Genomic DNA, 603 nt, shown 5'->3' with positions numbered 1-603 from the left:
AACAACAATGCCAACAATGCAAGGAAGGTGCTGGGTGACTTTACAGCACCTACTCCCGACTTCTATGGGAGAAACATCTCTATCCCTGCTATTGGAGTAAACAACTTTGAGCTTAAGCCTCAATTAGTTTCTCTAATGCAACAGAATTGCAAGTTCCATGGACTTCCATTGAAAGATCCTCATCAATTTTTAGCTGAATTCTTGCAAATTTGTGACACTGTCAAGACCAATGGGGTTGACCCTGAGGTCTATAGACTTATGCTATTCCCTTTTGCTATAAGACACAGAGCTAGGATATGGTTGGACTCACAACCTAAAAAAAGCCTGAACTCTTGGGAAAAGCTAGTCAATGCCTTCTTGGCAAAGTTTTTTCCACCTCAAAAATTGAGTATGCTTAGAGTGGAAGTCCAAACCTTCAGACAGAAGGAAGGAGAATCCCTCTATGAAGCTTGGGAAAGATACAAACAATTAATCAGAAAGTGTCCCTCTGACATGCTTTCTGAATGGAGCATCATAGGTATTTTCTATGATGGTCTCTGTGAACTATCCAAGATGTCTTTGGATAGCTCTTCTGGAGGATCTCTTCATCTGAAGAAGACGCCT

This window comes from Arachis duranensis, chromosome 9 (genome assembly GCF_000817695.3).
Source record: "Arachis duranensis cultivar V14167 chromosome 9, aradu.V14167.gnm2.J7QH, whole genome shotgun sequence".
Lineage (NCBI taxonomy): Eukaryota > Viridiplantae > Streptophyta > Magnoliopsida > Fabales > Fabaceae > Arachis > Arachis duranensis.
This window is presented reverse-complemented; position numbering follows the sequence as displayed.